The sequence below is a fragment of the Elephas maximus genome, chromosome 3, assembly GCF_024166365.1.
Source record: "Elephas maximus indicus isolate mEleMax1 chromosome 3, mEleMax1 primary haplotype, whole genome shotgun sequence".
NCBI classification, from domain to species: domain Eukaryota; kingdom Metazoa; phylum Chordata; class Mammalia; order Proboscidea; family Elephantidae; genus Elephas; species Elephas maximus.
The window spans coordinates 35,798,506-35,811,857 of NC_064821.1; positions in this window are offsets into that span (position 1 = coordinate 35,798,506).

Consider the following 13,352-nt stretch of genomic DNA (forward strand, 5'->3'; position numbering starts at 1 on the left):
CTTCCTCATCCCAACCTTATGATTCCTGTGGACCTTTCCAACACCTTATAGCAGCCTTGTGAGAAACAGGGAACTCAGCCAAACTGCCTAGACTCCTTACTACAAAGACTGTGAGATAATACATGGCTGTTCATTTAAGCCACTAAGTTTTTTTTTTTTTTAGTTGTGGTGAAAATGCGCATAACAAAATATACACCATCTCAACAATTTCTACATGTACGTTTCAGTGACTGATAGATTTTTTAAGTTAAGAAACCAGTTTCACCAGCCTTTTCCAAATCGTTCCACCATTAACATAAACACAATGCCCTAAGCAAAAATCCCCCTTTTCTCCACCTCTCCCACTCCTGGTAACCACTAATAATCTTTGGTTTCTATACATTTGTTTACTTCATATAAGTGAGATCATACAATATTTGTCCTTTTGTGACTGACTTAAAAAAAAAAATTTTTTTTTTTTTTAGGAGCCCTGGTGGCGTAGTGATTAAAGTGCTTGGTTGCTAACCAAAAGGTCAGCAGTTCAATCCCACAGGAGAAAGATGTGGCAGTCTGATTCCATAAAGATTTACAGCCTTGGCAACTGTTCTACTCTGCCCTATAGGGCTGCTATGAGCTGGAATAGACTCCAGGGCAGTGGTTTTGGTTTGGTTGGGTGACCGACTTACTCAGCTCAGCATGATGTTTTCAAGGTTCATCCGTGTTGTGTTATGCATCAGGACTTCATTTCTTTTTACAGCTGAGTATTAGTCCATTGTATGGATGGACCACATTTTGTTTATCCATTCATCTGTTGATGGACGTTTTGGTTGTTTCTACATTTTCTATTGTGAGAAGTGCTGCAGTGAACATTTGTGTGCAGGTTTCCATTTTTGCTCCTGACTTCACTTCTCCTGGGTAAACACCTAAGATTGGGATTTCTGGGTCATATAAACCACTGAGTTTGGGTGTAATTTGTTACTCAGCAATAGGTAACTAGTGCACCTGGGAGACTCAAAGGCACCAGAAGAGAACTTGCAAAAAGCCCCAGCACCTCATCTTCCCCAGCAGCATTTCCTTCACAGCTGGCACCACCGTAGACCTTCCTCCTGCTTCTGTAAAGCCAAGCTGGGCCAGCCTCCCACATGCTCAAGAACAAGTGCTGGTGACTCCCTCCTTTCTTTCTTGAGAAACCAGTGCTTACACTCCATGGGGTCATCCCCACTGGAAGACAGATAACACTGTCATTTTGTCATTGCTGAAAGTCCTTCCCTGACCTCGCTCTCCTACCAGCTAACACCCTGCTCCTTCATCCCACAGGGCAGGAAACTCCTCTACAGAGCGATCTGCCTTTGAAGTTCCTCTAAGGGCCGTTATGGTGGACATGTGATGAACACACAAGCACACTCACACATATACCCCCCCACTCCTGTATTCACATGTATAAACTCACATACACATACACACATTCACATCACATGCACACACTCATGTATACGTGCACAGAGAGAGAGATGGAGGAGGCAGGGGCCCATGAGTTCCTAGACCATGTTACACCAGTGTGTGTAATGATCAGAGCACACCTGGCCTGTCCCTGTGGCGGTGAGACTGTTTCCTAGACTGCAGTATGTCTGTGCCCTGTGTTGGAGAGTTCTAGGACAGTGGACTTGAAGGTTTCTGTTCTGGGATCATGTGTGTGAGTGAGTGCATGTATATACAGGATAGTGTGTGAATGTGGGCGTGTGCTCATCACAAGAGAATCTATTGTAGTCCCCTCCTGTCCTCAGAACATTCTGGAGAAATAATGTCCTTGGAAGTATCTCTGACCAATAACTGGAGGCTATTGGTGGATCAACACCCCTATTCCCTCACTCAGGTGGGATGACTCTCAGGTGCCTGCTCTCTGCTGTATCCCTGCAGCCCCCAATGGGACTGAGCCCACGTACTCTCTGTGGGTACCTTTTCTCTTTTTTCTTGTGCTTTAGGTGAAAGTTTACAGAGTAATTTAGTTTCTCATTAAACAATTAATACACAAATTGTTTTGTGACATTGGTTGCCAACCCTGTGATGGGTCAACACTTTCCCCTTCTCGACCTTGGTTTTCCCATTTCCATTTGTCCAGTTTTCCTGTTCCTTTTTGCCTTCTCATCTTTGCTTTTTGCTGGTGTGCCCATTTATTCTCATATTCATGTTTGAACTGTGTTATTGTTTGTTTTTATAGGCCTGTCTAATATTTGGCTGAAGGGTGAACTTCAGGAATGACTTCAGTACTGACCTAAAAGGGTGTCCAGGGACCATACTCTCAGGGTTTCTTCAGTTTCTCTTTGACCAGCAAGTCTGGTCTTGTTCTGTGAGTTTGAATTTTGTTTTACATTTTTCTCCTGCTCTGTCTAGGACCTTCTATTGTGATCCCTGTCAGAGCAGTCGGTGGTGGTAGCTGGGCACCATCTAGTTGTTCTGGGCTCAGTCTGGTGGAAGCAATGGTAGTTTGTGGGAACTTCTAGATAGCACAGCCTGTACTGATCCTTTCTTCCCTGTCTCACTCCCTCACTGCCCTGCTGGTGCTTCCTGGGATCATCTCTCAAATAAACAACTTGTGGTTGAATTCTTGCCTTAGGTTGTTGTTGTTAGGTGCAGTTGAGTTGGCTCCAACTCATAGCAACTCTATGTGCAACAGAATGAAACACTACCTGGTCCTACACCATCCTCATAATTGTTGTTATGCTTTAGCCATTGTTGCAGCCACTGTGTCAATCCATTTCATTGAGGGTCTTCCTCTTTTTTCACTGACCGTCTATTTTACCAAGCATGATATCCTTCTCCAGGGACTGGTCCCTCCTGATAATACGTCCAAACAATGTGAGACAAAGTCTCACCATCCTTGCTTTTAAGGATCATTCTGGCTGTACTTCCAAGACAGATTTATTTGTTCTTCTGCCAGTTCATGGTATATTCAATATTCTTCACCAACACCATAATTCAAAGGCATCAATTCTTCTATGGTCTTCCTTATTTATTGTACAGCTTTCTCATGCATATGAGGTGATTGAAAACACCACTACTTGGGTCAGGTGCACCTTAGTCGTTAAACTGACATCTTCATTTTTTTTTTTTAACCCTTTAAAGAGGTCTTTTGCAGCAGATTTACCCAATGCAATGCCTTGTTTAATGTCTTGATTGCTGTTTCATGGGCATTAATTGTGGATCCAAGTAAAATGCAATCCTTGACAACTTGAATCTTTTCTCTGCTTATCATGATGTCACTTATTTATTCAGTTGTGAGGATTTTTATTATCTTGATGTAGAGGTGTAATCCATACTGAGGGCTGTAGTCTTTCATCTTCATCAGTAAGTGTTTTAAGTCATCTTCACTTTCAGCTAGCAAGGCTGTGTCATCTGCATAGTGCAGGTTGTTAATGAGTTTCCTCCAATGTTGATGCCCCATTCTTCTTCATATAGTCCATTTTCTCAGATTATTTGCTCAGTATACAGATTAAATAAGTTCTGTGAAAGGATACAACCCAGACGCACACCTTTCCTAATTTTAAACCATGCAGCATCCCCTTGTTCTGTTCGAACAACTGCCTCTTGGTCTTAGTACAGGTTCCTTCCGAGGACAATTAAGTGTTTTGGAATTCCATTTCTTGGCAATGTTATCCAAAATTTGTTATGATTCACGTAGTCAAATGACTTTGCCTAGTCAATAAAACAGAAGTAAACATCTTTCTGGCATTCTCTGCTTTCAACCAGGATCCATCTGATATCAACAATGATATCCCTCATTCTCTGCCCTCTTCTGAATCCAGCTTGAATTTCTGACAGTTCCTTGTGGATGTGCTGCTGCAATCAATTTTGAATGATCTTCAGCAAAATTTCCTTCTGTTCAGCTCTTTTACTTCATACTCTCTTCCATTCGCTTTAGCTACTCTACTTTCAAGAGCAAGTTCCATAGTCTCTTCTGACATCCCTTTTAGTCTTTTCTTTCTTTCCTGTCTTTTTAATGACCTCTTGCTTTCTTCATGTATGATATCTTTGATGTCATCTCACAACTTGTCTGGTCTTTGGTCATTAGTGTTCAATTCATCAAATCTATTCTTGAGATGGTCTCTAAATTCAGGTGGGATATACTCAAGGTTGTACATTGGCCCTGGTGGACTTGTTCTAATTTTCTTAAGCTTCAACTTGAACTTGCATATGAACAATTGATGGTCTGTTCTGCAGTTGGCCACTGGCCTTGTTCTGACTGGTGTTATTGAGCTTTTTTGTTGTCTCTTTCCACAGATGTAGTCGATTTGATTCCTGTGTTTTTCATTTGGTGAGGTCCACCTATATTGTCACTATTTATGTTGTTGAAAAAATGTATTTGCAATGAATAAGTCATTGGTCTTGCAAAATTCTACCATGCAAACTCTGACATCATTTCTATCACCAAGTCCATATTTTCCAATTACCAATCCTTCTATGTTTCCAACCTTTGCATTCTAATTGTCAGAAATTATCAGTGCATCTTGATTGCATGTATGATCAATTTAAGACACAGAAATTGGTAAATATCTTCAATTTCTCATCTTTGGCCTTAGTGGTTTGTGTACAAATTTGTGTAATATTTGTGTTAACTGGTCTTCCTTGTAGGCATGTGGATATTATCCTTTCACTGACAGCATTGTCCCTCAGGATAGATCTTGAAATGTTGTTTTTGAAGATGAGTGCTGTCTTAGTTATCTAGTGGTGCTATAACAGAAATACTATAAGTGGATGGGTTTAACAAGGAGAAATTTATTCTCTCACAGTCTAGTAGGATACAAGGCCAAATTCAGGATGTCAGCTCCAGTGAATGGCTTTCTCTCTCTATCAGTCTTCTCATCAATCTTCCCCCAGACTAGGAGCTTCTCTGCACAGGGACCACTAGTCCAAAGGATGTGCTCTGCTCCTAGCACTTCTTTCTTGGTGTTATGAAGTCCCCACTCTCTGCTTACTTCTCTTTCTTTTTATGTCTTGTAAGATAAAAGGTAGTACAGGCCACACTCCAGGAAAACTCCCTTTACATTGGATGAGGGATGTGACCTTAGCAGGATGCTACAATCCCACCTTAATCCTCTTTAACCACAGGCAGAGGTTATGATTTATAACACATAGGAAAATCACAAAATGGAGGACAATACTGGGAATCATGGCCTAAACAAGTTGACACATACTTTTGGGGGACACAATTCAACCTATAATAAATGCAATGACATTTCTCTCTAGTTTATATTTCCTGGCATAGTAGACCATATGATGGCCTGATTCAGAATGGCCTTACCAGCCCATTTCAGGTCACTAACGGCTAGATTATCAGTATGTGTTCCATTCGATATTTGACGATTTCCAATTTTCCTAGATTCATACTCCTTACGTTCCACATTCCTGTTATTAATGGATGTTTGCAGCTGTTTCTTCTCATTTTGAGTCGTGCCGTATCAGCAAATGAAGGTCCTGAAAGCTCGACTCCATCCAAGTCTTTAAGGTCTACACTTGTTTGAGGAGGCAGCTCTACCCCAGTCCTATTCTGAGTTCCTTCTGACTGGAAGGGCTCATTTTCCAGGTCTATATCAGACAATGTTCCACTTCTATTCATAAAGTTTTCACTGGCTAATTTTTTTTCAGAAGTAGACTGGCAGGCCCTTCCTAATCCGCCTTAATCTGGAAGCTCTGCTGAAACCTGTCCGCTATGGGTGATCCAGCTGGTATTTGAATACTGGTGGCATAGCTTCCAGCATGAAAACAACATGCAAGACAGCACAGTTGACAAACTGACAGACGTGTCCTAGGATCACCTTCAAATAAAGTATTTGCATTCGAGTCCTTGAATCAGGATCTTTTTCCTGGGAACGCATGCATGGCTTGTTCTTCCAGTCCCATAAGCCTATCTTATACCCTTTTACTGAGGAGGAATGTGAGGCACAGAGAGGGCAAATGGTTTGCCTGAGGTCACATAGCTGTCAGGTGGCAGAGCTGGGTTTTGACACACAAGGGCCCTCTGACCCCAAGCTAAGCACTTACTCCTCCCCTCAAAGCCTTCTCTTTGCTGGGCGTTCATAGCCATTAAGGACCCTCATGTGTGTGCCAGAGGGACCCGGTGTTCCTGGCTGGTGCCTGTGTCCTTGTTCTGCCATAAAATGACAACAACAATAGCAATGACATGCTCGCGCTGACTGGGTGCCAAGCACTCTGCTCATTTAATTTTCACAACAAACTTCTTATTATCCCAATTTTTAGATGAGAAAATTGATTCACAGAGAGGTTCCTGAAATGAACTCCAGGAGCTGGACCTGAAGTCATTACCCTTAACCCTAGTGCTCTCTGGCTTCTCAGAAGTCACCTATACTGATTCCTATTAAGTGCCAGGCCTTGGGGCAGTGTTGTTCAGTGGTGGACTCCTTGTCTTCCATTTGAGAGACCTGAGTTTGACTCCTGGCCAATGCATATCATGCACAACCATCACCAATCTGTCAGTAGAGCAAAGGTGTATTTAAGATAAGGCAGGTATGACACTTGTTCTGGGCACCAATCGAAGGGGAAGGGGGCACCACTGAGCAGTTGAAAGATGTCAGAGACAAAAGAAACAAATAGCTGGTGAGAACTTGAGAGATGCTGGGTTAACAGCCAAGGAGGAAACGGAAAGAATCATGAAGAGAACTCTTGATCATCTTCACGGAGAAATGAAGGAAAGTTTTGCTTGTTTGCATGACACTGGCACCACGTTTGGGTTCCTTCTTGAAGTTGAGGAACTGTGTTAAGATGCAACAGTAATGATCTAAAGAAGAAGTACCAAAGTTTGGGTGAATTCTACAGCTATGATGTTGATGGACAGCAGCTATATGAAGAAATTTTGGAATGCAGAATATTGCTATTAAGTCAGGCCAACACGAAAATTTCAAGACCTGAAGAGCTTCTTGAATTTATTGATCAGATACCAGTTGTTCAGACTGGAATACCAACTGAGATGCTTCAATAAACAGATGCAGCACTGGAGGTGCTCACTTCCCTATGCCAAGAGATTTGGAAGACAGCTACCTGGCCAATTGACTGGAAGAGATTCATATTTGTGCCCATTCCAAAGAAAGGTGATCCAACAGACTGCAGAAATCATTGAACAGTATCATTAATATCACACTCAAGTAAAATTTAGCTGAAGATCATTCAAAAGTGGTTGCAGCAGTATATCCACAGGGAACTACTAGAAATTCAAGCCAAATTCAGAAAAGGACATGAAATGAGGTATATCATTGCAGATGGATGTTGGCTGAAAGCAGAGAATAATGGAAAGATGTTTGCCTGTGTTTTATGCAAAGGCATTTGACTGTGTGGATCATAACAAATTGTGGATAACGTGGAGAAAAATGGGAATTGCAGAACACTGAATTGTGCTAGTGAGGAACCTGTGCATAGATAAAGAGGCAGTAATTCATAAAGAATAAGGGGATATTGAGTGGTTTAAAGTCAGGACAGGTGTGCATCAGGGTTATATCCTTTCACCATAACTATTCAATCTGTATGCTGAGAAAATAATCTGAGAAACTGGATTATAGGCAGAACTCAGCATCAGGGTTGGAGGAAGACTCATTAACAACCTGAGACATGCAGATAACACAGCCTTGCTAGCCTTCAGTATGGATTACACCTTAACATAAAGAAAACAAAAGTCCTCACAACTAGGCTAATAAGCAACGTCATGATAAACTAATAAAATATTGAAGTTGTAAAGGATTTCATTTTACTTGGCTGGAAAATCTACACCCATGGAAGCAGAGTCAAGAAATCAAATGACATATTGCATTGGACAAATGTGCTGCAGAAGACCTCTTTAAATTGTTAAAAAGCAAAGATGTCACTTTGAGGACAAGGGTGGACCTGAACTAAAGTATGGTATTTTTCAGTCTTCTCATGTGTGCAACAACCAGACAATGAATAAGATAGACCAAAGAAGAACTGATACCTTTGAATTATGGTGTTGACCAAGAAATTGAATATACCATGGACTGCCAGAAGAATGTCAAATCTGTTTTGGAAGAAGTATAGCTAGATTACTCCTTGGAAGCAAGGTTGGTGAGACTTTGTGTCACATACATTGGACATATTATCAGGAGGGACTAGTCCTTGGAGAGGGACATCATGCTCAGTAAAACAGAGGGTCGACGAAAAAGAGGAAGGCCCTCAATAAGACAGATTGACACAGTGGCTGCAACAGTGGGCTCAAACATAGCAATAATTGTGAGGATAGCACAGGACTGGGCAGTGTTTCATTCTGTTGTTCATAAGGTTGCCATGAGTTGGAACCAACTCACTGGCATCTAAAATGGAGATGAGAGTATCTTCAGCAATTTTCACACTGCTGTTCAGATAATGGTACGTATTGCAATTTCCACTGTCAGCTATAAGAGACCATTTAGCAGGTTAAAATAATACTTTCCTATTTGAGAGCCTCCATGAGTCAAGGCTGACTGTGTGATCTTGCTCTGCTGAGTGTAGAAAGAGAAAAAATGGAAACCAAACCAAACCAAACCAAACCAAACCAAACCAAACCAAAAAAAAAAACCAAAACAGCTTCATGTACATTTATAGACCAATTTTCACCAGTGAAAGGAAAGATGGTTCAGTTGTAATTTTCATGTAGTGTCATAATGTGTTAAGTAAAAATTAATGAGCTTGCCTTGTATTTTTTTTTATTAACTTTTATTGAGCTTCAAGTGAACGTTTACAAATCAAGTCAGTCTGTCACATATAAGTTTACATACATTTAACTCCGTACTCCCACTTGCTCTCCCCCTAATTAGTCAGCCCTTCCAGTCTCTCCTTTCGTGACAATTTTGCCAGCTTCCCACTCTCTCTATCCTCCCATCCCCCCTCCAGACAGGAGATGCCAACTCAATCTCAAGTGTCCACCTGATATAATCAGCTCACTCTTCATCAGCATCTCTCTCCCACCCACTGTCCAGTCCCTTTCATGTCTGATGAGTTGTCTTCGGGGATGGTTCCTGTCCTGTGCCAACAGAAGGTCTGGGGAGCATGGCCGCCGGGATTCCTCTAGTCTCAGTCAGACCATTAAGTCTGGTCTTTTTATGGGAATTTGGGGTCTGCATCCCACTGATCTCCTGCTCCCTCAGGGGCTCTCTGTTGTGCTCCCTGTCAGGGCAGTCATTGATTGTGGCTGGGCACCAACTAGTTCTTCTGGTCTCAGGATGATGTAGGTCTCTGGTTCATGTGGCCCTTTCTGTCTCTTGGGCTCTTAGTTGTCGTGTGACCTTGGTGTTCTTCATTCTCCTTTGCTCCAGGTGGGTTGAGACCAATTGATGCATCTTAGATTTGCCTTGTATTTTTGAACTGATATAATGGTAAAGTTATCTAAAAGATGGGTGTCAGATGTTTCAACAGGGGCACAATTTTAGTACTTTTTATGGGAGTTATTTTCTGCAGATATGCCTCTGCAGTGGAGGCTTGCATATTGCTCTGATGCTGAGCAGGTTTCAGTGGGGCTTCCAGACTCAGATGGAATAGGAAAAAAGACCTGGTAATTGATTTCCAGAAAATCAGCCGATAAAAACCCTATGGATCAGAATGGTTCAGTGTGCAACCAATCATGGGGATGGTGCAGGACCAGGCAGCGTTTCATTTCATTGTGCATGGGGTTGCTAAGCAGTTTCTTTTAAAATACAGTTTATAGTTATATAACCCTTTGCCATGGAGTCAATTCTGACTCATAGCAACCTACAGTTATACAGATGTGTAATTATAATTGCAAATGTTACACAGGCTTCATGTAAGAAAAGGAAACAATTGGTATGTGTAGACTTATAAAAGACACATTTTTCCTACCGCTCCTCTTCTGTCTTAGTTCCCTAGACCTGCTGTGACAAAGTAAATCACAAGTGCATGGCTTTAAAGAACAAAAATTTATTGTCTCACATTTTGGAGGCCAGAAGTCCGAATCAGGGCATCGGCTTTAAGGGAAGGTCCTTCTTGTTGGTGGCCCTGGGAGTTCCTTGGTGTTCTTCAGTGCCTGTCTTACACCAGTGTGTGTCTCTGTGTCTATTCCGCACTTTTTATACCTCAGGAGTGATTAGGTTAGGACCCACCAACTCTAGTGTGACCTCATTAACATAACAAAAGAAACACCCTATTTCCAAACAGGGTCACATTCACAGGTTCAGGGGTTAGAACTTCAACATATATTTGGGGGCAGGGGCTCAATTCAAACCATAACACCCTCCCATTCCAAGAGTTGACTGTCATTTTGTTGGCCTTTTTTTTTTTTTAAATAATTTTTATTGTGCTTTAAGTGAGAGTTTACAAATCAAGTCAGTCTCTCACTCAAAAACCCATATACACCTTGCTACACACTCCCAATTACTCTCCCCCTAATGAGACAGCCCACTCTCTCCCCCCACTCTCTCTTTTCATGTCCATTTTGCCAGCTTCTAACCCCCTCCACCCTCTCATCTCCCCTCCAGGCAGGAGATGCCAACATAGTCTCAAGTGTCCACCTGATCCAAGAAGCTCACTCCTCACCAGCATCCCTCTCCAACCCATTGTCCAGTCCAATCCATGTCTGAAGAGTTGGCCTCGGGAATGGGTTCCTGTCCTGGGCCAACAGAAGGTCTGGGGGCCATGAGCACCGGGGTCCTTCCAGTCTCAGTCAGACCATTAAGTCTGGTCTTATGAGAATTTGGGGTCTGCATCCCACTGCTCTCCTGCTCCCTCAGGGGTTCTCTGTTGTGTTCCCTGTCAGGGCAGTCATCGGTTGTAGCTGGGCACCATCTAATTCTTCTGGTCTCAGGATGATGTAGTCTCTGGTTCATGTGGCCCTTTCTGTCTCTTGGGCTCATAATTACCTTGTGTCCTTGGTGTTCTTCATTCTCCTTTGATCCAGGTGGGTTGAGACCAATTGATGCATCTTAGGTGGCTGCTTGCTAGCGTTTAAGACCCCAGACGCCACTCTTCAAAGTGAGATGCAGAATGTTTTGTTAATAGATTTTATTATGTTGCAGGTCTTTTTTTTTTTTTACCTATACAAACATCAACTCCCATGTAACTGGTTTGTTAAGGAGTCCAAGTCCCTTAGGGAATGTATCAGTTGGGTCCTGGCAGGAACCCCAAACAGGTAAATAAGGAAGTTGAAGAAGGGGCTATTTACAAAGATGTGGGCAGAGTGAAGGGAAACCAGCCAGGGAGAGTGCTGTGCCCTGGGTCTGCATCAGCCGGAGCCGTTACCACCCCCAGGCAGATGGGGCCAGGGAGCAGCTGGTCATGGATCCTAGAGAGAGGGCCTGAAGCTGGGGCGGGGGGGGGGGGGCCTTCAGCAGAGAGGCCTACTTCACTCCACCCCTCCCTTTTGCTTGCTGGCTGGTGCCTACTTCTGGCCAAACCCCCAACTCCTGACCTGACCTGGAGAGGCTGCAGGTAGGTGGCCCCAGGCTGCTTGCTAAGGATTGAATTATGTCCCCCTAAAAGACATGTTGAAGTCCTCACTCCTGCACCTGTGAATGTGACCTTGTTTGGGGAAGTAGGGGTTTTCTTTGCAGATGTTATCAGTTAAAGAGCTCATATGGGTAGAGGAGTAGGGTGGGTCCTAATCCTAAACCCTTTTGAGTGGCATTTTATAAAAGAACAGGACAAACATGGGAACAGAGTCACACACGGGGAAGACAGATGTTTTGTGAAGACGGAGGCAGATTCGTGTATAAGCACCAAAGAAACATCAGGAATTGCCAGTGTAACCTACAAATGCCAGTAAATTTCCATTAGCTTGAAACCACGCCTTAAATAAGCCTAAGCCAGATTTGGGCCAGCTCTGGATGTTAGTTGACCTCAACAGAGGATGTAGCAACAAGTGGACAAGAATCACGTCACCTCCTGTTTCTGGGCCACCATAATTCCTGCAACATCTTCCTTCTAGAATTTTCCCTCCCCAGTATGCCTGCATGGCCACCATCTTGTTGCCCAAATCACATATAAACCCTGCTTCCCCGTAGCCTGGGGAGTCAGATCTGAGGAGTTTCCTCCTCGCTCCTTGGTCTGTGCATTGTAGTAAAGTTACTTTCTGTTTCTCAAAGACCAGTGTCCAGATTATCGGCTAGTCTGAGTATGCCAGACAAGGACCCACGTTCCTGGGTTTGGCAACAATTTTAACACTCAATGGGGGGCCAGAGGATCACACACACCCTCCATCTGGAGCCTGGCACCCCCTCGACCGTGAGCGGAACCTCCACTGACCCTCAGCCTGCACTGAGCCTCTTGTTTGGAAGGATTGGGTGGGTCTCCTAACCACGACCCAGGCAAGGACTGGCCCAAGGTGCTTTTACTTTTGAGAATTAGAAACTAATTCAGGTATGGCCATCCACTAGGTAAGTGCCCTCAAAATTTCACTTTTTAAGTGTAAAGTGGTTGGGATTGGAGGTGGGGAGGTGTCTGGAGGATTGAAAGTAGGACTAAGACATCCCCATTGGGGGATCGAAGCCCTGCTAAGACGTCCTTGTTACTTGCTCTGCCACTCCCTGTAGCTGATGGCAGAGAACAAGCAGTCTGATTTCTGGTTGACCTTGATTAGGTTCAGGTTTTGGTTCTGGTTCTGAGTGCGTGAGTGAAATATGGGAAACCAATCTAGTGTCCCTGAATGTTCCCCTAGGTTGCATGCTTAAAAATTGGTCCTCCTTTAATCAACCTTATTTTCTTTTGTAACATTGCCTGACCCCAGTACCAGCTTATAGTTCAAAAAACCAAACCAAACCCAGTGCTGTCAAGTCAATTCCGACTCATAGCGACCCTATAGGACAGAGTAGAACTGCCCCATAGTTTCCAAGGAGCGCCTGGCGGATTCGAATTACCGACCCTTTGATTAGCAGCCGTAGCACTTAACCACTATGCAACCAGGGTTTCTAGGTTATAATTAGATGGTTGCAAAGAGAGGGAACAGAGGATGAAATCCCCTATGTACAAACATTTATGTCTCTGGCAAAATAAAAACCTACAAAAACAGTATAAGCTAACGGTACAGGGGAAAAAGGCAGGGGAGAAAAGCTCCACTTGGAATTGCCTGGGGCAAAATCCAGGCCAGATAAACCGGATGATTGATAGGGGGCCAGGGTCTTCTGGTTCCATACAGCCAGAGTCTTCAGGACATATGCATACAAATGGGAAGATAGTCAAGTGAAGAAAAAGAAATCAGAATGTTTTAGAAAGGGTTATGCGTTTAGGATTACATCTTTAACTGAATGTATTCCACCTTCAGCTAATACTTAACTGGATATACTAAAAGGGGGAACTAGGATTTGACCAGGAGAAACACAGGCTTTTTGTTTCAAGCCAGTAGCCCTTGTATAGAGTGGGGGCTTCGGTCA